Genomic DNA, 24,175 nt, shown 5'->3' on the forward strand with positions numbered 1-24,175 from the left:
GGTGGAAATGAATGTTTGTTTTTCTTTCCTCTCATTTGATGTTAAAATTTCACCAGTGAAGTACGGTCATAAAATGGTCTCTAGTGCTGTCATAATACAGTGTTTTTTACTCTCAGAGCAATAAATCAAATTCTATCTATTGCTGAGCATAAAAAATATAGTTAGGTCTGAGAATGAATTACTCATCTTTTCCAGCTAACTCCCAAATTATTATTTATACAACATACTAGCTTATGCCAAATGTTGATATAATTATCTCATAATAAACCAAATTTGGAAGTGAGTCGTTATATAAATTTTAATAATTCTGGATAAAAATGGAAACAATCCATTATCTCTTTCAGAGGTTTGTACTGCATCTGCATACAAAGACAAGTTACAATAGTACAAGATAAATTATTAAATCTGTCAGGTTTTGACAATTTTGGTATAATTGTTTTCGACGTCACTGCTGTGCCATGGTAGTATTCTTGCAAAGTTCAAAAAGCATTAATATGCAGTTGATTTTTGTAATGGATTACACAATATTATTTTTATTCTTTATAAGGGATTTATTTCAAAACCTATAACCTTGATCCTGCTATCAGTGCCACATCAGCCTGCATTCATTTACCAGATGTTGTCAGTTTCTAATATGTACTTTCAAATAACATACTAATTATAAATGCTACCTCAACAGAATTATAAGTGGAAGTGTGTTTTTCAGACTGTTATTGTTGAATAATAAATAGCAAAGTGACATGATGCTAGTAAAACTTTGACAGCATTTTTAATTAGAAATAGTTAATGGATTCAGTAGATCCTTTGTGTGAATGCTGCTGTCTCTTAGCTTAGATTTCATATTAAATCTTGTCAGATAGATAAAATACACTACATTATACATCACAAAAGAAATAAAATAGAGAAGGCTAGAGGGAGAGCTAATTATTTTCCTACTTTGCAGACTAGCAATGAAATCTGTAACATCACTCAAAACCTTCAGCTTCATCTGAGGCAGTTCCTTCTTCTGTCCAGTGAACACCTAATGCATCCAAATGGGCCCATCAATTTACAGAGGCAAAAAAACAAGAATACAAAGAACACGTTTTTTTCTTTTATCACAGATCTGATAGTTTTGTTTTAAAAAATTGCTTCAGGCTCTTATTGACTTAATGATTTAAACAGTGTCAACTAGAAACAGATTGTTCTGAGCACAAGTGGTTATATATCTGGGTATATATTTATTATGTTGAATATGAGAGTGAGAAGTAGTGTCTGACTTCAAGACTACCTTTCTGATCTGGAATGCATTACAGTTGTGGCTATAATATATATATATATATATATATATTATATATACATATATATATACAAATATATAATATTTGTTTTTAAAGCTTTATTTTTTCTACTTTCCATAAAGTGATACGTAGGTGGATCACTGAGAACAGTGACAATTGTGTGAGATCTGCACATGTTTCCTTCACAATTAGATGTACTTTAGCCAATGTGACTTCAATATGATTATGTCCAAGAGTTTAGAGTAATAGAGTCGCTAATCTTTTCAGATGGCTCTAAGAGTTGTTTGAAGTATAGCTTCTGTATTTTCATCTGTACTGTCAAGGAGACGTTGCATTTATCTGTATTTAGGAAAACATCTTCGTAAGCAGGAGTAAGATTTTTTTTTATTTTTTTATTTTTTTTTATCCTACAGTGCTGACATTATAAAGAGAGAATGGATATCTCTTTCAGTGTAATAAATCATAAAGCAATACTGTCACTAATGAAAAAATTATCTAAGCTCTGGTTACAAAATAAATATAGTTTTGATTCAACATTTTTTGCAGAATTCTTCCTTGGATATATTTTTGAACCTCTTTAAAGTCACTGGTGTAAAAGCACTCTATTTATTAGGAAAAATATATAGTTCTACTTTTTTTTTTTTTTTTTTTTTTTATTTAATGTGGTTGTGGGGTGTGGGTAAGAAGCATTAAGCATAGGGCAGGTAACAGGATAATATTTTTCTGTCTACTCTCAGCAGCAAATGTTTGCTGAAAAACTGAAGGAACCCCCACCCACGCTGGTGATTCACAGCAGGTAGAATATAATATGGGATTCTGGAATCCCTTAAATGTTTGAAATGGGCATCTGGGAGTTGGAGTACTGCCAGCACAAGGCAGGACAGCTTGCGCTTTATGTATGTTGTGTTGAAGAGCTCAAAGGGTGGGGATTCCACAGACTCTTGGCAGCCTGGACATTGCTGCAGTATGATTGAAGTTAAAAGTATGTTTCTAAAAGTGAAAAAAGATCAAACCAACTGCAGGACTGACTCCTAAGCAGCAGGCAGCAACGTGTATTGTTTTACAGTGTTTTCTTGCTATGGAGGTTATTTAAATTAGCCTGTGCAGCGCAAGAACTGCCTGCAGTATTCTCCCCAGTTGTTCATTTGAAGCATTTCACATGATCTGAAGAAATCTGAAGCGCAATCTTTCCAGCTGAGGGACCCTGGTCCAGCTGAGCTGCTTCCACAGAACGTGTCATCTCATTGGTGGTTTGCTTCATTTCTACGTGCACTCAGATAATTTTCCATGGAGAGCTTATTTAAAAGGCACAATACAATGTTGAGGCTTTTTGTCCTTTGGAGCAGGAACTTTACAATATGCATCAGGCTGGCAATTCACTCACATATCACTAATAATTGTAAGCCTGTTGAGAAGGAATGTAATCTTTCTGTGCAAGATAGGCACAAAGCAATACAATTAAATAGAATTTGTGAATGCTTTTAAAGGTGAAAAAAAAAATACCATTTCAGTCAAGTCATCTCAAATTGTAAAGCTAGAATGGTATTTTAAATGCAGTTACTTTTCTCTAAACACTTTCTTAAACGTTCTCTTCTTGCCATCTGCAGTTTTTAAAACTTCAGGCATCACAACAAAGCATGTATAGTGACAACTGTTGGTAAATTTCATTATAGCAAGCCAATGAAAGATAATTATACATCATTACATATACTTTGAGATTAGACACTCAAACAGACAAAACAAGGTTTGATTGATCAAATGTGCAAATTATACCATTTTGTATTTATTTCAGTGCAGTATTTATTGTGGGGTTTCTTTTATTTGTTTGTTTGTTTTTTAATGGAGTTCAATTACAGCCCCATGGGAGTGGATTGTATGATGTATAGCATTTGCCAAAAGAAAGAACATGGCAATTATTGAATAGATGGTATACTGACACCAACAATTAGGAAGTATTTATTTTCTGTTCTCCATTTAAATATATTGCATATTTTGAGCAGTTATCTCAAGTTGCCACACATGCTACTTTACAAAATATCTCAGTCTCACCATTTCTTCTGAATGGGCATCTGCACTTTAAAAAAGTTAAGTGTCTTTTTCTCCTGCATACCATTAGTACTGTAAACCTTAATCCTCAGTCCCTTTATGGAATCTAGAAACTACAAAGGCACTGTTGTTTCTTCAGGTTTGACAAGCTAAGAAACAATGTAAAATAGTTGCTAACAACGAAGTTATCTCCTCCTTACCTTGCATATGATCCAATCAGAGGCAAAATTATCTGCAGAGATAAAAATAAGTTCTGAGCCCATGGTTGTCTTTTTTTGTTTTGTTTTGTTGTTTTGTTGTTGTTGTGGTTTTTGGGTTTTTTTGGAGATTGTTCACAAAATTCAGGTTGCACTACAAAGCTAACAAGTACTGAGCAGTGTCTACCAGTCCATGTTCCATATTAAACAGTCTGCAGCCAAAACGTCAGTTGAGTGTAGTGGGAATAGAGGGAGGAAGAGCTGAAAAAGAGCTGATTGGTTAGTGAAAGAAGATCGTCTGTTCACTTAAACTGAATTTTTCCTGGCAGGGATATTTTCTATTTGTGCTACTGCAAGATATATGGTGATTTAGGCAAAACTAGTCAAAGGAGTCACCTTACAGTTGGAAATAAACATAACAAAACAGTCATTTGTGTTGCAAAATACCCAGCTCATGAAAGCATGGATGAGTTCTCACAGTGTTTGCTATTTGTGTTAAACAGTAACTTAATTTCAAGCTAGATCAATTAAACAAATTAAAAAGTATGGTTGCCACCAATATTGTCTGTTCTTGGAAGAATTATAATGAAAATTGTTTCTGTAGCATTATATATTTTCCTGTATTCCTGCAAGGTATTTGTTAAAAGTGAAGATAAAAATAAATATTTGAAATTGTAGTTATACATGCTCACTCATTCACTCTTATGTGTACACACTCTTGTACATATTCTGTGCTGCTTTGGAAATATTGTTAATTAAGTCTCCAGATGCACTGGAACAGCAGGGCAAAAAGCGTAGCTATAGGTACAGATTACTAAAGACATGAAAAGCTTCAGATGGTAACTTAAATCCAAATTTGACTTAGCCAGCTAAAAAAGCCACAATAGATTGTGGCTTGTGAGACGGTATTTTTACAGATTTTTCTGTCTTCAGAAAACAGTACTCCATAGTGAAGTCTTACTGAGGAAAAGACAGTTAACCTAGCAATAAAAGATGTTTTATTTACATTTGAGTTTCAGAGTATTAAAAAAAAAAAAAAAAAAAATATTTCATCTCTAAGACTGAAGGACTTTTAAAGAATGCTTTTATGATGACAAGTATTTCTGGAGAAAGAAAGGAATCTGCAAAACCAGAGAGCTTCTTGGTACTGTATATTGCTCAAATGAGTGAAAATTTACGTTAGGGTATAGGGGTGTGCCTCTGCCAGATCTAAATATTGGTGTACCAGTCAAGTTCCTTGCCTCTTCCCTTATATGTGTGTACATATTTCAAGGAAGGAAAGCTTCCTTGAAATCTTAGCTTGTATCCATGTTTTAACTCTTGCAAGTATTTTTTTTGGTTTCCAAATATAGTCTTTTCTTCAATCTCACCTTCTCAGCTTCCTTTGAAAGCTCTAATTATCTGAAGGATGATTTTATTTTTTGCCTTTCTTCTTCCTACTCTATTTTCAGAGTAAGAAATACATGGAAATATATGGAGATTAATATATGACATAAGTTAAATCATATATTCTGAATACATATTCATGCACATGTATTCATACTGTGGAAAGGTTTACAATGTAAGAAGGTCACATCAGTAAATTGCACATTTGTTTTTGGTTCGTGACCTTTTTTAATCCAGAAGTTCAGTATCAAACTTAATATATCAGTTAAAAATTATGTTTAAAAGTCCAAATCAAATAGTAATGACAGTCTCTTCTTATTCCATTGTAATATTTTATTATAAATGGAGAATAAATTAGCATTCACTTCCAAATTTTTTCCTCATGGTTAGATGTTATTGATACCAAAGCTAAAAGTCTTTTCTTTCTACTAGACTATCTTACATGAATCTGTATTTCTGTAGCTAAATCCATCTTGTAGCCAAACTATTCAGTTTAACCAGACTTCCTTACATTACACTGCAGCCAAACATATAGGCAGGTCTGCACTCAGATTTCAAATATCTTTTCAGCTCAGAGAAGTATCAATGTGATTATCAATAAAACTTTTTATTTACTGTCTTTATCTCATTTGCAGTCATGTGAAAAGCTCTTCTAATAGTCAAGGAAAATAAAGTCTCATTTAAATTATGTCTTGTAGGATATTTTCTCATCTGTAAAAAAATATAAAAAAGCGTGTTTGCAATATAGGATAGTGTTTGATTGATCTTTGTATGCATCATATGTCAAATCATGGAGTAACTTTATAGATTGAGTATTGTTGCACCATAAATGCATTATATATATGAACTCTATATAAGGCAGAGGCAATTATTATTTAGCACATAATCGCACAGAAATTAAAAATCTGAAGACACCAAGACATGGGAAAGGGTTTTGAAATACTGACTGCTTGATGACTGGAATGTAAAACTAAAATGCCTAAAAAAGATTTATAGTATTTAGGGAGAAATGGCTTTGAAAAGTGAAATACTTTCACAGATCAAAGCATTTTTCACTGTGCCACATAGAGCATCATATCTGAGTGATGTGATCACTCTGTATGATACATTCAAGGAACTCTGTAAAAATAATAAAAGGAGGAGTTTTTCTAAGGTTAAGAATTTAAAAGTATTTTTAAAGCTGAGTGGAATATTTATATTTTTAACAGTTATTTCTATTTTCCGAAATATAAAAGTGCTGGAGGAAGAACTGTGGATTTCAGAAACAGGGAAAACCTGTTGGGTTGATAAGGCCATCTCTCTCTAGATACCACATTGTTCCTCATAGTGAATTATCTAGCCCAATATACTAGTAATTCAGATAGACCTTCCAAAAATGAAATTTCCACCATTTATAACTTCCTGTATTAGTCTTGACCAGGCCTTACGGGAGCCTATATTCTGACAGTAATATTACTTTAGGGTAATATGCAGAAAATAGAAATATTTAGACAAACATGGTGCATCTACTGGAATTAACTGTTCAAAGAAGAAAAGTAGGTAACTGCAGCCACTGATAAGGTGCAACTTTATTATTTCTGTTGATAAATCAGGTCTGTTTTCACCTTTGCTATCCATTACTGCCAGTAAATCTCTTTCAGTGTGCCAACTTTCACAGTTCCTCCCAGTCATACCATCCTGATTGTGGTTTATTTTTCACTGGATTAATCAGCCAGTGCTTTTCTATGACTGTTTTGTTCTTCAGATGGTGCTTTTGCAGTTTATTGCCTACTGTTAGTTATTGTGGAGAGTATTTCTTTGTCTTCCTAGCAGATAGATTGCATCAGAACCTCAGCCTCCTTTTCTACTTCTCTCTCTTCACAAATTGAAGCATTAGAAACTAAGAGGTGTCCATCTCAAACTTTTAGGATCTACTTCAGTAATATGTGACTTTGTGCTCAGTTTCTCCGTATGACTTGAGAACAGCTACGATAGTTACAAATCTGTCTTCTATCTATTCTGCTGTGGTGCTACTGGATTGTGGCAGTATTGTGTGTACATATCCCAGTAGCTCAACTATTTCATTTGATGCTGATTTGTTTTTCATTGATGGCATTGAAGGTATTCTAATATTATACTTCTCTGGTAAGCCAAATATGAGAGACGACCCAGATCAGACAGTGTCTTTTCAGGGGATCTGACTTCACCCTCTCTTCTAGAACATAGATAGCTGAAATCAATGAGAAACCTTCTAAGTCCTGTCTTTGAGACTGGGACATGATCATTATGCAAGAGATGCTGTAATTCTACTGGTAAAGCTTTTCCATAGAAAAAATACACAAATAAATTACATCCTTTCTCTTCGTTTTTTGTAAGAACATAAAATAGGAACATTTCAGCATCACAATACAAGTTTTTGTGGTCTAGAAAGGGCTTAGCTAACAAAGATTTTGACAATAGATAGTGTCCGTATTTCCATTAACATTAAAATACATTCACTCCAGTCTTCTGATCACTCTCCCAGATTATTCATGTCCTTGCTATTACTGTCCTTTAGTTGATTATATAATAATTCCCAGTATAATTCAGTTTGTTAATATAGTTCTGCTGTTTGCTCACATTCAAGTCATTGATGAAGAAACGAAAGCACAGATTTAATGCTACAGTTTCCACAAGAAAGACTTAGAAAAATTCTGATAACCATTCACAATTTCTTTTCTAGCTTGAATCTTTTTTGTTAGTGTTACATTTTGTTTCATTGCAAAAATTAGTGCAGATATAAAGTTACACAGATGCTATCTAAATACTTACATTAAAGTTACACAAATATTTTAACATTTCTGTTTCTGCATCCTAAGAAAAAATTACCTGTTGCTGGATAGCTAATTGAACTAGTAATTACTTTTGAACATGTGGGTTGGCTATTTTCTGCTTGAAATGATTACCCAATGAAGTCTGTACCACGGCTATCAGCAGGAAGCTAACAACTGGTGTAGTGGTGAAAAGAGTTTAGAAAGCATTCCTATGATTTTATTTTTTTTATTTATTTTTATTTTTATTTTTTTGCCAGATGGAGGAACAGATGGATGTGTAATGTACACAAAATCTAAGAACATGAACTCAGCTCACAACCGGCAGCCACACTGAAATGCTGAAAAAGCAATTGTACCTACTCTACAGTTGTAGGCAGCAGAGACTTTGACTCATGGCTTTAAAACCAAACAGTGACGTGAATATTAGTGTTTTAAACTTCCAAAAACGTCAATTAGAAGGTTTATTTCTGAAAAACAGATCTATCACCATCATCACTGTGATTTATAGTTGTAAATCATTGGATAAATGATAACACAGTGCTTCATTAATCCCTTAGGGTTCATTTTATGGGCATCTGACATATTTTGAGTACATGTTGTGCTGTAGTTTCTAAATTATCAATGTTTATTATTTATTTGTTCTTCTCAGTGGCCTTATGCACTGTAGATGAAATGCTGATTTTCAATAACAATAGCTTAGCTTTTGAGTATAATCATATATGCTATTTTTCCCCCATATATGCGCTATTCCCTCATTCCCAACATAATTGACATTTCAGTCTCAGCACAATAAGAACACAGTCACAGTTGTAAATGCATTGTCGGGTTGTGCTTTGGATTGCCAAAACTGTTCCTGTGTTACTTTGGGGTTGTTGACTGCTAACAATATGAAATGTCATGAATATGAACTAAATCAATGTGATTACCACAGTGGAAAAATTAATCACTGAGCTTGTCTTTATCATTTGACTACCAACAGGTAGGAATCTATAAACATAAAGGCAACTAAAAAGTACCTAGGTATGCTCTTGCATATTTATCTTCTTGATAATAATATCACTGAATAGAAGACCCTAAGGGACACATTCAACTTTTGATGCAGAAAACTGAGGAGTGAAAAGAGATTAAGTAAATGAACATAATTTACAATTCTTTTTCTAACTCATAATAAATATTCATAATGTTGTCATAAAATACTTCAGTAAAGAGTCAAGGCATAAGTAGGGAAAGTATAAGGGAACAAACAAAAAGCAAGCCAGAAGGCTTTTAAGCTGGTAACAGAGAGCCTTTAATGTCTTCATGATCACCTGCAGGAAAAAATTTAGATATGCATTAGAAGACATAATAAGCATTTAAGGGGATTATATTTGAAAAACAAAGCCAAAAGCTTCTGTTAGTATTTGTGTTATAGTTCCTGTTTAAAAAAACAAAGATAATATATTTCAATGTGCAGCTGAATTGTAAGGCCAAGATCATAACATAGAAGTCAAATCAGTTGATGAATAATACTGTATTTAAAAATAAATAAATAAATAAATAAATAAATAAAAGAAAAATAATTGTGAAACTCTCTAAAATTCAGTGGATACTGAATTGCAAAAAAAAAATCATATTTCTTCAAATTCGTGTGTGAAACGTTCAGTGTTCTCACATTCCTCAGTGCTCATTTTTGCAATTGGTTTTCATTACCATAAAATGATCACTTCCTACAGTGAAAACTGCAACCAGATTAACATCCATGAGAACTGCCTGAAATTTTTTCAGAGTCACATGAATGACTAGCTGTGGGGACATACATATACTTGGATATAAGTGCTTTGATATTTTCTGGCAGAATTGCTATCATGCTTATTTACTGTGATTCAGGAGCACATGTAATTTGACATCTGAAGACTCAAATAACTGTAGAGCTCATCTATGAGTTTCAGTGCTGCCTGCAGAAGTCTTTATAAATACATAATTAATATGTCATATGAAAAAAAGGAAGTCAATATTATTAGTAATATTTTATTGGTACAATTGATTTGATAATACTCCACAAACTAAATGAGCTATTAACATTTTCAGAACTTATTCACTGAAGAATTATTGAAAAGAGACAAATATTTTTTAAAATCAAAGAATAAAATTTAAATATGATTAAATATGAAATTGAGTTATTTTGGTATCTTAAGAACAATTTGCTAATTATGATTTTAAAAAATCATATTTTATTTTATTTTATTTTATTTTATTTTATTTTATTTTATTTTATTTTATTTTATTTTATTTTATTTTATTTTATGTTATTTTATTTTATTTTATTTTATTTTATTTTATTTTATTTTATTTTATGTTATTTTTGAGGCAGTGAAGGATAATGTTCTGTATGTTTTATCTTTCAAGGATGTAATATTGCCAACAATATAACCTGTCTTAAATTATACTGATAGATTTGATTGTCAAAGAACTATATATTATATGTACTATATATTGCATACATTCTTCTGATAATTATCTAACACTAAAAAAAATTATTAGAACTGCTTTCTTGAGGATTATAATAGTATACTTGAGCAGAAATAGAAAAACTATGTATCCTCTACGTATGTCCAGGAAGACAGTTCATTGATTAGATGTTTTAATAATTTTGGCAGATAAAGGCAGTAAAAATTGTTTCTGTTGTAAGTTATTCCTCTTTTATTCATGGAAAGATAATCATAAAAAAGGCTTATTTCCTTCAACATAAATTTGAGAATCTTAATAAGTTTCTGTAATTTTAATGATGTTAATGTCCTTAGTTGATTTAATAGTCATAGTTTTCTTTACAGTCTTTCTTCGAAGCTAATCTAAATACCAGAATACTGTGGCATTTAATTGGTTTAATTTCAGAAGAAAATTCTTTTGCTCTTCTGTTTACCTTCTTTTACCTCATTTTATATCACTAAGTTTGGATTTCAGAAACTCTGTGTGCCTACTGCTCACAATTAGATGCTGATCTCTTCTCCTGGTAACCCAAGGCTGTGCCAGGGGAGGTTCAGAACAGAAAAAAATCTCATTTATGAGAGTAGTCAAACACTGGAAAGGGCTTCCGAGCAAGGTGGTTGATATGGCATGTAATTCATTGTTCAAGTGGCATTTGGATAATATCCATAATAATATGCTTTAGCTTTTGGTTAGCAATGACGTGGTCATGCAGTTACACTTGATGATCTTTGTGTATCCCTTCCAACTATTATTCTGTTCTTTTCTGTTTCTGCTCTGTTCTGTTCTCTATCCCTTCAAGCTCTTCTACTCCATTCCATTCCATTTCACTCCATTCCATACTACTGAGAACAGGAACTTACAGTCATTGTCACGGTCATTTACAGCTTATGGCAGCAAATGACATTTGAGTGGGCAATATCACTTGATAATTTATCGAGGGTATAGTCACAATTTTGTACATGAATTTCCTTTACATTTAGTCTGCAATGCTTACCACCATAATGACTGTGTTCTATTCAGCTCACTGTTTTTGTCAGCTACTTGTAACTTCTGTATACTTACAGAATTAACCTTCATTTTAAAGATTTGCACCCTCCATTAGTTGCAGTATCCTATGTTTATAGCTTATATCAATGATAAGAGGCTGAAAAGAAAAGAAAAAAAAAAAAAAACAACAAAGATGTACTCTCCAAGCAAGAATTTAATCTTTCATCCATGGGATGTTTTCAAAACTAATTACTGTGTCCATTTTTAGTTTTAGTTTGCCTAAAATATATTCCTTGATAGTGCACCTTTTGATAACCCATCTAACTGCTGAAATGTTCAGTGTTTCTGTTGAGTACTATTCTTGTTATCAGTCACTAATGTCACCAGTGTTAATGAAGAAAAAAATTACTTCCTGAATCAAATCACAGCTGTGTTAACACACATTGATAGACCACATTTGACATGATATAATACTAATGAATGAATGTATTGATCAAAAGTTTTCTTCCATAGACAATTTATGACCATAACCCAGCATAGTCTCATCATGAAATCCAACTCAAGGATCTGAGAACTAGGTGAACCTTGGTGAAACAAGCTGAGAAAATCCTGAAAGGAAAATGCTAAGATTCTGGAATATCTTGACTAAGCAGCAAAGTAGTGAAAATTTACAAATGTTTACATATAGCAATGTTTCACTGAACCCTTTTTATAAGGGTTACATTTTAAAATATATGCTCACATCCTATTTTTCAAAATCTCCCTTTGGACCATCATTGCCAGCGAGAAGTCTGAGAATCCAGGAAACTTTACACAAACTAGGAATTTTACATGTTCTTTTGTAGTTACATTTGTAGTTCTATAGAGTATCTGTAAGCTAGCCATGCACTGCTCACTACATTTACTTTGGATGTTATTGCTGCGCTTTACAAAGACTATATTCCATAAAAGAAGGAGAAGGACTGAAATGAGACGGAATTAAGAGATCAAAATAGGAATGAAGGAAACAAGGACTTGTTACTGAAGTTGAATTGAAATACAGAGGAAAAGCATTTGATCTAGGAAGTGGAAGACAAATGCAAAAGGATTATTTTTCCTAACACAGAGCAGGAACCTTTACTCAGTGTGCCAATTTCCAGCCTCTACATAGCAAATTAATTACAGGAAATACTAACCACCCCTGCAAGCTTCATCTTAGAGCAAAATGGTATATTCATGAAATCAAGTAACTGCATTAATATAGCAAATTAGGGAAGAGGGAAGATATCGGTAATGTTATGGAGGTTTAATTAAAAAAAGAATCCAGTACATTCCAAAAAAGATCTATCTCAGAATGTACTTCTCTTCTGGCCATAGCCAGACTATAAAGGCTGTCCTTTTCAGTGTTTGTTTTTCCTTTAGAAAAGAAAGATTCTTTTCCCTGTTACTTACAAGTGCATCATAAATTAAAACAACAACAATAACAACAACAAAACACTACCCAAAACTTTTTATATCATATTCATAGAAATCATTTGGAGAATTGACTCTTCTCTGTGTAGTGGGAACTTAAAAATAGACACAGGGCATATAATGTAGATATAATTATTTTGTATGTTGTTAATACTGAATTTCTATATCTGTTACTAAACACTTTGAGTTGAATAGGAGATTTCACAGTACATCACTGAAGTAAATTTCTAAGGGTATATGCTTTCCTGACAATTCCACACACATGTTTTTTTATGGAAATTCTCAACATTAATGGCTGGTTAATCAAAATAGTTCTCAAATGACAATACAGTCAAATTCTGTTTTAAAACTGCGATATACATGTACGTAAAGTTAAAAACAAAACAAAACAAAACAAACAAACAAACAAACATGAAAACAAGTAACTAGAGGAATGGAGCTCCTTTTTCCTTTCACACAATCATCACCATGCAGTTATCATGTTATCAGTTCATCCTTCTCAGGAGAAAAGTTAAAACAGTATTTTGATAATCAAAAACTTCAGAAATGGTTAATTCCATGTTGAGAAACATGGGGGAATAGTATTTTGTAGAAAAAAATCATATAATAAAGCAGATTTAGAATAGTCTTTCTTGACATTTTTTCTAAAAAAGTATATTTTATAAAAAATAACAATTGAGATATTATAGTTTCATAAATAGTGCATTTCATATCACATAAAATCCAATCTGCAACTACCTGAATAATAATATATGGTCTTTCATATGTCTGTTGATGTGAATTCCCTCTGAACTTCTTGCATGAAGGAGCGCTGAAACAGAATGAAAACTAAAGGGTGTTTGGTTTTATATTGTACTTCTTTCACTCCCTTCAAACAAAGTCAAAAACAGAACTCTGTTTTTACAACGTGTTGTGACCAGCTGCAGCTGAATTGTACAATATCAGATGCTGTGTAACTTAATTTAAATATACCATTCAGTTATTCTGAAGTCACTTTTGAATTAAATAATTTGTAAAAATAACTTTTTTTTTTTTTTTCCTAAAATTCAGTTTGAAACTTTACTGTATCTTCTATAAGGCTTGGGCTTAAAATATATAAAATACAGCTGTTTTAATTACCACATTTGTGATATTACTACTGAAGGCTTTTTCATTCATTCCTTCTCTCAGAAAGGTAGTTCTTCATATGTTTTCCCAAAGTAAATTTGTTCCAGGTTTCAGATGTAGATCTTAAAGGAAGGTAGCATATTTCTCTGTATTCAGAAGTATGTAAGCTCACCATAATATTTGTAGAATATTAATTAAAGCAGTTTTTGATTTTAAATGCTACAAACAATTTTAAAATACTTTTTTTTTTTTTTTTTTTTTTTTTCCAAATTTTTAACTCTTAGGGAAAAAAAAATCAGCTTTCTGGAAGATTGACAAAAATATATTCCTGATATTTATATATCTATATGTCTATCTCTGTATATATATATTCAAAATACCAATATGTGAAATGTGTCCTTCCACTCTAAAAAATTAGATAAAAGAAATGCTACTGCAGACACTCCAGACCAGAAATGATGCTTCCTTTAGACCTATAGTCTATTTCACTGTTTAGGAACCATAAACTATATGAAATAGCTCTTACAGTACTAAATATATATAACTACTGTATATCCAGTCATAAATGATAATATCTTCAAAGAGGTTTATATTTAATACTTCAGTGAATTTTATTCAAATGAAAAGTTACTTAAGTGCTAAGATCAATTGCTATGTAGTATCATGTTTTCTGATGGGAATAATGTAGAAAAGGTGACTGGAAGTTGTTTGCTACAATGACAAAATATGTTTTTAGCTGTAGTTATTGTCAGCCTATACATTTGTCATTATATAGTACTTCATTTTTTTCTTTTTTTTCTTTTTTCTTTTTTTATTTTATTGATTTACTTTTTAGCCCAGGATTGTTTTTACTTGTATGAAATTCAGAAAACATTGATTTATTTAAATTATTCAGTGCTTTAGTGTATGGCCATTATGTCATTTAACACTTTAGACAAATCAATAAACTTTAAAAAATTGCTTTCCTTATTCAGTAGGTTTGCAAATGTGCTTGTCTGGAATCATTAATGTGCTATAAGGTGATGACTTTTAATGCATGATCTATATTGAAAGTGTTTTTAACAAAGGAGTTGCCAACATTTATATAAATGCATAAATAATTACAAATAAAATAGATAATTTGAGTTTGTCTGAAAAATGTTCTGAAGCAAAATTTAACATCACAATAGTAGCATTTGAGCATTTGACACTGAAAAATCTGTGAGAAGTCTAAAGCAGGTGATGATCCTTGAGCACTAATGGAGTTTTATAGTTGGGTTGTAGATAAGGTGTATGTGGTCAAGTGCAGCTGGTGAAAACATCATCTGCAGGTGGATAACTTCACTACAAGAAGTCAGTACAGTGTCCTTAATGGAATGCACAGTCCTAAGACTATTGCTTTTGTACATTATGGGTCTTTAATCTCTGTACACAATCCCTTACAGTGCCTGAGCAAAAGTTATTTTACAAAATAAAGTTTCTGACTGATTAAAAGAGACGTTCTTTTATGTCTCCTCCACAACCCAAACAAACAAACAACCCATATTTATGCATTTTATTAAAGATATACTGTACATCTTCACTGCATATCAAAGAAGCTGTTGAACAAGCAGTTTGTACAGCAACCTTCATCTGCAAAAGATTTTATTTTTTTTTTAAACTGCTAAACAGAGCAATCACAGTCTGAAAGTTAATCCTGAAAGGATTTGTTATTCAAATCTCAATGTATTGATGCCAGAACACCAGTTTTGATATTTTACGTGGAGGAGAGGATTTCAGATCCATCCATTTTGCAACAAAAGACATTATTCATATCTGCTGGGGACACGCTTATCTCCTTCACTGGAGATAACAAAAAAACAACCAAGCAAACAAACTGTATTTGTTTGCTTTATTAGCAATTTATTTTATTCCAAATTAGTGTGCATGTTGACTATTTCTTTTATTGGTTACAAACTTCTTCATGTTGGACAACTCATAAATTATCAGTATACCTTTCTCCCTATGCTTAGATTACTTTATTTTCATGCAGCAGTTACAAGGGGAAAAAGTTCTATTACCAGTTTTGCGTCATTTGTCTCATCCCTTCCTGTAACGATGTTAACTTACATAGGCTCATGATAACTGACATTAATGCTCCGCAGCAACTTCTGTATTGTAAGTGATGCCATACAAGACTGTTTTTGAAGCTTACATCTCTCTATAAAATCTGTATGCATAATTCCATTATTCCTATCATTTCAATTGAGGTTTAAAGTTCAGATTTAATATGTTGCAAGTTTCCTTCTGATCTGCTTCAGTGTCCATGGAACTGTTCCATATCTTGAAAATATTCTGCAAATAGAAATATGGATTGGTCTGTCCTACCTGAAACAGTATAGTAAGGGTAGTTGAGAAACACCTTTTCAAATCTTAAACACTCTGGTTTTAGAGGTCATGCCACATTTATATTTAAACAATTAAAAATGCTGAAGACATTGGCTAGGATTTACCACAGTAACAGTAACAATGTTCTTTTCTCCAGTCTTTTTCCACATTATTGGTTTTTTGTCAGAAGCACAAATAGTTTTATTGAAAGAGCTGTTTGCTTGGAAATTATACAACTATAAAGCAGGATCTTATCTATTAATCTAATGCTCTTTGAAGAACTCTCCTACTTAAAAGAAAAATGTGGAGATTCTTAGGCTCTTAGGGTCAATAGAGCTACACTCCATATGCATCTGCCTTATTGCCACTTAAGAATCTTACCTGGTCTAGGAGGACTCAGAAAGGAAATGCCAGGCATGATCTCCCTCTGCCTTGTTCCACTGAAGGGTGCACCTAAAAAGACATAAAAGTCAAGACTCATATCCTTCTGAATGCTCTTTTCTAAGGGACAGAGTAGCAAAGTTCAAAGAAGATGCAGAATGTAAATATTTCAAATAGAGCAAACTACACATATTCAAGGCATTTATATTTAGTAAAGATTTGTATGAATAAAAATATATTTCTTTAGTAAAAAATCCTCAGAATTTGCACTTTTTGCACTATTTGTCTGTTGTACACTGTTCCAGAGAGACACACAGATTAATTGGGATTTTACTTGGCATATTTTACAAGCAGCCAAGTAATATATAACCATATATTCAAATATCAAAAGGAAATTTTTACATATTGCTTTTTACATGGTTTCAGAAGGACATTCTACATGGAGAGTAATGATGGTCTTGAGTGAAAGAACCACACAAAACCCACCAACGTGTCATGGTGGAAGAAAACATAAAAACTATGAGGAAGAAATTTGGAGCTTTCAATCTGTCATATATCGGGGTTCCCTCACAAAATATAGATTTGAAGCAGGAGAACATAGGATTCATCCAATACATTTAATTTTATTTTATTTTTTTAATTTTATTTATTTTTTTTTAAGGTTGTTTTCTTTATTGTAGAGAGATGAGCCACCAACTGTCTGGTTGATTCCATATGTAAAAATCAGAAGCCACTGCACCTAATTAATAAACAGATGGCAATAGCCTTGTGAGTCCTTAAGTCAGTAAGGTCTTTTTGTGCTCCACTGGTTATGTCACAATATCCTTTCTTAAGGGATACATATGCCAAAACTGGATAATGCATGGCAGATGCTTCATCTTGGTTTCAGAATGGCAAGAAGCCAGCCAAGATCCCAAGATAGTGTCCAGACAGTTGTGGAATGAGTTTAATCTTGCTACAGCGGGAGGCAGTCTTCCCCAAGAGGGCTGGAGAGAATAAAATAGCATAAAAGTGTTTTCAAAATTCAGAGAGTAGTGGGGTGACCTCTTTAGGTGGTACTGACTTGCGGAATCAAACTCTATAATCCAGAGATGGGTTATAAAGCAGGTATGTTTATTCCAGCGCTGCGCAGCGCCGGGTGCAAGGGGGATAGCTCCTCCAAACTTGCACACCGTAAAGAGAAAAGTGTGTTACAGATATAGGTTAAGCTAATACATAATCAATAGTCTCCTCCTCAGTTTGATTACATATACACCCCCCTCCCCCCCCCCCCCCCCCCCCCCCCCCCCCCCCCCCCCCATTACATTCCTATGGCCCCGTCGCTCGCGACCCATCCTCATTCTCGCTGACTGCCATTCCCGCGACCTTGCGATGTTTGGGTGAAATTCTTCTCTGTCTTTTCTTTCTTCTTGGTGTTACTGCTTGTTTAATTGTTCTCACCATGTCGCATCATCTTGCCCGGTGGGGGATCTAAATCTTCTTGTCAAGGTCTCGCGGACAGTTTCTTCTTATCTTTATGCCTCTTCTCTGGCTTATTTTGACTAAGTTGTCTGCAATTCCCCCTTCCTGCATTTTAAATGTAAGTTAACCCTTGTCTTGGTTTCTGTGAAGTTCCCCTTTCCGCTTTCTATAGCAAAGTGTTACCTTACCACATTTTGAGGCTGTTGCTCACTCTTCAATCCCCCTTCTTTAATCTAGAGGGCTTTATACCTGTAGACATTCTTAATGGCTCTCAAAAAGGTTCTGCTCCTACCTTTTCTCAGCTCATGTCTCTTCCAAACCTCGTATTCCCTTCCAGTACCTTGGTACAGACACAAAAGGCATCTTATAACAACACAAGTAAAACACACCAAGAGTAGCAAGGTGATGCAGGCTAAGAAAAGCTGTTTTAGTCATCCTAAATTTGGCAACTATGTAAGTTTATGCCCATGACTCCAGAGAAAACTATTCCCCAATCGTGTTAACCCTGCCTAACTCATGTTGAATGCATCTTTGATAACAGGATATGCTCCTTTTGGATTGTCTCAAGCATCTGCACATGCTATCCTCAATTGTTTCTATAGGTTACAGAAATTTCATAGCAGCAAATAACCGCCTGTTCTGGGAGTTCTGGACTTCAATTTGCATTGTTGCCCTGGAAGGCCCTCTCCCATGAGGCCCACTTGTGGTCCCTGTTCTGGTACTGGATGTATTTGAGTGTGTTTGTCTTCATACTCATATTCTCATATTCCCTATAACAATTTCCATAAAATACTAAAGGGCATAACAATGTGTCCATTTGGGCATGCACCCATCTGTCAATGCTTATTCCTTCTAAATCATAATTGGACTCTGCTGTTCTTTTAGAATATTCTAACAGGTTTTGACTATGGCTTTCAGTAGATTTTAAGTTATCAGTCTGGATTGAGCCCTCTCAACTGCCGTTTTGCCACGTTGATGCTATCATTATGCTGTTTCTGTAAGTGTTACATCGGATGTATTTTAAACAACATAAATAACCATTGGTAGATTTAAATCAGGCTGTTTTCCTTGTGTGTGACACTGCCTTATGCCTCTTTCAGGATGTACTACGGAGCGTGTGGCACAAATATTTAAGCATCTGTCATATGATTGAAGCTCTGTACAAGGCCAGTTATTCAGCCTTCTGAAGGTAAGTCCCACAGCTGGTGGATTGTGCTTCGATTACTGGTCAGTCGCAGTACCTGCATGTCCTGCTTAAGTCTCCTTGTCTCATAAACTGCAAGTTGCTGGTAATCCAGGTGTCTTCTGCATCTTCTAAGGGTTCGTCCTTCAGTTCGACTGACCGGTCTGGAAATGTGCAGGCTTCAGTTGATTAAAGCAGTCCGTAATACTGGGTCTCTTCTGGGATTCCGCTAAGGAAAAGATACTGGGTTGACAATATTAGTCACAATTAATTTTTTACATCACCCTGCTCTACCAGGATGGCTGGTATTTCAGGAATCTTGGGTGAGAAGCCAATGACTTAATGTCCCCTTTTGCCTTCCCCACCAATACAGAAACACTGTGGAGATATTAAAACTGGTATCCTTTGCCGCAGTAGAGTAATAGGTTCTTGATATTGAACACAGTGCAGGCACTCGCCCAGCACCATCCTTACTCCCCGTCAAGCTGTTTGAGGGTTACCATCAGTCGGTACTGTGTCACATGGTCAGCACCCCGTCATTCCTGGAACGTATGGAGTTCTTGTGAGTTTGCAAGCTCAAGGGCTTAGCAGATGGCTTCTTTCTGGCTAAGTCTTAAGGGTCCAAAGTCCAGCTGTAATTTCTGAGTTAGTTGTGCTTTCTGTCAACCAAGAAACTCAGCAAACTCTTCAGTCTATTGTACAAGTCTTTGTTGCTGTGGCAGCCACGTGCTGCAGTAAAGTTCCACCCTAGAATGGAGGATCCCAGATCTCAGGCTCATGAGTTTGAACAGTTCTCAAGATCATTAAGCTGTTCTCGGACACCCTGGTAACCTGTCCAGGTTACTGAGTCTCTTTCCCTCTATTAGGGTTTCCTATTCAAAGGCAAATAACCTTAGGCTTCCTTTGGCCAAACCAGGCAGAAGAGACATCCCTCAAATCCAGAAGGTAAACTCCATCTTTTTGTTCCTTAACTTGGTTAATAAAGTGCACGGATTTGCCACCACTGAGTGTATCCATTCAACTATTCTAGTACTTGCCCTCAAGTCTTGTACCAAACTACAGCACTTGCTATCACGAAATTAGCCCATTGGCAAATTGAGTTGTATTGGAGTCCCAGTCAAATTAGTATTCCAAATCAAAAAGTTACCTATTATTTCTTTTATCCTCCTACAGTCCCATAGCCTCAAAGGGCATCACTTTACCCTGAGTGGGTGAGCTCTTGCTTTTAACTTAATTTTTGGCCCTGATGCCCACACCCCTAAGTGTATCATATTTGAGATTGCTGTAACTCCTGGGGGTACAACATTGTTTTGCCCAGTTTGTGTTAATAAGTCAGACTTACAGTTTTTATCAGCAATATTGGTTTGACCTTAGCTCAGTTTCTTAAATTTCTTGCAAGGGTAACTGACAGGTAAAGAATTCCGTATCCTAACTGTTCTTAGCCTTATATTTAATTAATATCCAAAAGTAGACTTTTCTTGTTGGGCAGTAGCACTACTAAATGTTTACAAACACTTATGGGTATGTAGAAGCTCCCTATCATGCAGAAATGAACTATTATCCTGCTTCTTAGTTGCAGTTTCATCGTGTATCTGCTAGGGTTAACTTCCCAAGTATCATGTGTCAGTTCTTGCAATCAGGAGACAATTCCTTCTCCGTGCGCTTGTCGGATTTTCTTACCAAGTGTCCATTGGCAGTTTGCACACTGCTTCATTCCGCGGGGCAGAGTTCCCCCTGGGCTCTTCAAGCCTCCCTCCCCCTTTCTCATGGGATCTTCTGGTCCTACTGCCTTATTCTAACACCACAACAGTAACAGCTGTATTATTTTCAGTTTCCTGAACATCTCTGATTCTCAATCAGGGTGTTTGTTTTGTTTTCTCTTATTGTACACCTCTGCCCCGTCTCAGACCTGACATCCTGTTTTTATCTTTGCCTCCTCAACCTGTGTCCTTCCAAATTTGCTCACTTCCAACTTCAATCCTTACATTTCAACGCTCCTCTCCAGAACCATGCCAGTGCTCTGCCAGAGTTCAGATTCTCAGATCTCTGCATCATCGAATCGGCTATATACTCACCTTCAGTGCCTGTCGCCCTCCACTCCCTTTGCTGTTTACAGCAGCTAGCTCTGACCTGGGTCCCTCTCCCCTCTGAGAGTCTGATTGCAGGGGAACAGTGGGGGGGTTTGTTCTCATGCAGCACAGATAAACTCACTTTCTTAACCCTTTTTCCTCTGTACACTATTCCACTATTGTACCTCAATTTACACTTCCCAGCGTTACCTCACAATACTTCAGTAATGACCTTAACAATACACTTCTATACCACCAAACAGTTGTCCATTCCCTCAACACCACAATAACACACCGTTCTTCATTTCCATTAACAGCTTCTTACTACTTATAACTTTCTTAGCATCCTATCGTTCAGTTATACACCCCTCGCCACACGAGCCAGCAACTGATGACCCACCTCCTTACACCTCTTCGCAGGCAGAACACAGTATCACATAAATGGCTTGATACTCATTCCACACAGACATCCCTCTATATGTTCATTGTCTGTCTCTAGCTTATACTTACCCACTGATTACAATATTTAATCAGTATTTTTTTCTTTCGGCTCAGGTTCTCCTGTTCCCCAGCGATATTCCGCCAATAGTGCCCAGTATCACACCCAGGGGTGAAGGCCGGCAGGGAACCTTTGCTCTGTAATTTCCCATCATAACTAAATAAACACTTGTCATTCTTTATAAGTAAAACCACTTCTGACCACATCATACACCTGTTATACTATAACCACATACTGTTACAACAACCAGTAAATTAATAATACACAAATAAACAGTATTAAAAACAAAGAATTAAACAAAGTTGGAGAGACAACTTTCGTTCGTCGCCGTCCCCGGCCCGGTTCCCTGCGGGAGGAACGGAACCGCGGTCGGACTCCGCATCGCCCGCAGCTGTGCTGCGTTCTCACTCAACCACACTCACACGACAATCTCAAACAGAATTACAATATATCATTTTTTAAGTCCTTAACCAAGATGTTAAGAAACGGTGCTGAGTTGTTTGACAATTAGCACCTATTAGACAGTGCTGTACGATCCAATTATCCCGGATTACCAAAATACCCGTATCCAGAGAAAGCACGACAAGCTCTGCCAATTAGCAAATCACTGATTGAGCAATAGCTTTTACATGCGGTAACGACTACTGGCCCCTCTGTAGGCACTCCCTAGGAGTCTAACAGCCGGCAAACCTAACTTGAACCCGTGAGCTTCACGTCCACGGGGGGGGAAGCACGCCGACTCCACTGTGCCTGCGTAGGACGTCTCTCGACTTACGGGTCCCATTTCACTACCTGGTTCCGCGATAGCATGGTTCTTGTTGACTGCCTGCAGTGAAGATGAGGGGGGGAGTCCATTCCGAGAAACTCGGCGCGCCAAAGGCGTCCCCTTCTCATGCTGGTCGCCAGACGCAACAGAGGTCCATCTGGGGTGCGCAAATTGACTTGCGGAATCACACTACATACATCCAGAGATGGTGTATAAAGCGAGGTTGTTTACTTTCAGCGTTGCGCAGCGGCGGGTGCAAGGGATACTCCTCAACTTGCACACCGTAAAGAGAAAAGTGTGTTAACAAGTATAGGTTATACGCTAATCATAATCAATGTCTCCTCTCAGTTGTTATAATCTTACATTCCTATGGCCCGACGTCCCGCGACCCATTCCCTCATTCCCTGACCCCTTGCCCCGCGACCCTTGCCGAGTGTTTTGGGGTGAATATTCTCTTCTGTTTTCTTCTCTGGTGTTATCTGCTGTTATGTCTCTCCATGTCGGCTATCACTTGCCGGGGGGGATCCTAATCCTTCTGTCAGAGGTCTCCGGACAGTTTCATTCTTATAGCTTATTGCCTCTTCTCATATGTCTGGCTTTATTTTGATAAGTGTCTGCAATTCCCCTTTCCCGACATTAAATGTACAGTTACCCTTGTCGTTGGTATCATGTGAAGTTCCCTTTCCCTTTCTATAGCAAGAATGGTTTACCTTACCACCATTTTGAGGCTTTGCTCACTCTTACAGTACACTGGCATGGCTTGACATGTTAAATAAAGGCTAGACACCCTACTCTGCTGAGCCTGCTGGTGACCTTCTGTTTTAGACAGGTATTCCTATCTATTCATATATTTCTATTTGGGACAGCAATTCAAAAGCAACTTAGGCACACCAAAGTGGTGTGCACAACAGACTAAAGTCACCCTGTAATGCTGAACATCTTGATAAGAATATATGTAATGTGTGATTACTGCCTGTAACTGTAGCAGAAATTACTGATATTTTCAGTAACAAGTATCTGCAAAGTCACAACTGACAAGTTCTATTAATTCCATAGATTCTGGAAATACATAGTGTGTGCCTAATACTTTCCTTCCCTATTTAAGAGAAGATTCCACGCTGTCATATTAAGCATCCTTTTATAGGCATGAAAAATTCCGACTTGGTCCTTAATCTTTCTGCTTTAATTGAAATTAATACTGTTGACCAATTCTTTTTAAAAAATCATATGCAAAATTGGCTTATGAATAAGCTTTAGAAAATTGCTTAATGTAGCATTTCAGCACAACTGACTTCAGAATGGTCCTGTAATTGCAGAGGAGGACAGAGTCAGTCATTTTCCTGTGCTAGAAGTAAGATTGTGCTTTTTTTTTCTTGTACTAAAGCATTAAAAGCAGAAAATAAACTAACTTCACAGTTTTTCTCAGTAGTCCTTAGGGGTAATTCTTACAGTAATGTTTTAACTAAGATTAGGAGTGCAGTTATATGTCCCCACCATCTCACTTACAGTGCTTTGTTTCACAGCCTCAGAGCACATTCGTTGGGTTACTCTGGAAGAAACTAAACTGGAGGATATATTCCAGGGAACAGACCTAATGTGTTCTGACAGGCGATTTATCCACAGGGTGGGAATGGAATTAGTCTGAAATGACTTAATTTGGTCCCATTCCCATTGTAATGATTGGACTTACTTCAGTGTTACAAGGTATAATCTGCTTTGATTTCCTTTTGATATTCCTTTACCAAATTCCAATGTGT

Source organism: Coturnix japonica, chromosome 4 (genome assembly GCF_001577835.2).
Source record: "Coturnix japonica isolate 7356 chromosome 4, Coturnix japonica 2.1, whole genome shotgun sequence".
Taxonomy (NCBI): Eukaryota; Metazoa; Chordata; class Aves; order Galliformes; family Phasianidae; genus Coturnix; species Coturnix japonica.